This window comes from Leishmania donovani, chromosome 14, assembly GCF_000227135.1.
Source record: "Leishmania donovani BPK282A1 complete genome, chromosome 14".
NCBI classification, from domain to species: Eukaryota; Euglenozoa; class Kinetoplastea; order Trypanosomatida; family Trypanosomatidae; genus Leishmania; species Leishmania donovani.
In genome coordinates this window covers 543,853-544,810 of record NC_018241.1, presented here as the reverse complement: position 1 = coordinate 544,810, position 958 = coordinate 543,853, and positions in this window count along the sequence as shown.

The window sequence follows — 958 nt, the reverse complement described above, 5'->3', positions numbered from 1 at the left end:
AGATTACGTGAGGCGTTGACGGAGGCAGACGAGCAGATACGCATACAGAGACACATAGCGGAGGGGAAGGAGACGACATGCGCGCCGGCCCACACCGTTCGGGTGCGAGCAGACAGACACCCACACCCCACAAAGGTAGGTGACGGGAGAGACGCGCGCACAACAGGGAGAAGCGGACAATATCGTACGCTCTTCGCCTGTTGCACGCCTGAGAGGCGCAGACGCCAAGCCACGGCAGACGTGCGAGGGGGGCAATAAAACGATGGACAAGAGGCACACAGCCAAGAACAGCACTTTAACACACACACAGCACCTCAATACTTCCTCTGCCTCGCCAGCGTGGGTGAGAAGAGGCGAGGGGAGGAGAGGGTCAGTGTAGAGGATCGGCCTTGCCACCCGTAGCATACGTACAGCCGCATCATCCGACATGACGAGTGTGTGCGATCGCGCCGTTTGCCCCGAGCCTTATTTCCTCGAGGTGGTGTGTAGGGGCTGCATGTGTACCTCTGGTGCGCACGCACGGGACTGCGCGGCCACCCATCCCTCCGGCTTTCCCGTCTCACATGATGGAGATGCGAGCGGCAACTCGATGGGGTGGGACCGATCCCAGCACGCCAGCTATGAAATGGAAGGGCCACCCGAGCGGGGAGTTCCAGTGACAGCGTGGCAGCAGAACAGCAGCAACAAGGGGGCAGGGCGCATCGCGGGGTGTATTCGATGCACGAGCATCAGCGCTGGCGCCCAATGCCGGTGCGCCTCCTCGGCTCTGGCCGCCGGGAGAAAAAACTGTACAACAACACGAGAAGGGCGCCAACGAACCCCCGTAAAGACAGCGAGAAGGAACAAGTCACGCGTGCGGGGGTACCGACGCCGGGGCAGGGCAGGGTGAGCAACTGCAAGTCACGGAGCTGCACACAATGCGTGGCAGACGGAAAAGACATCGCGAGGAAGAGCCCAG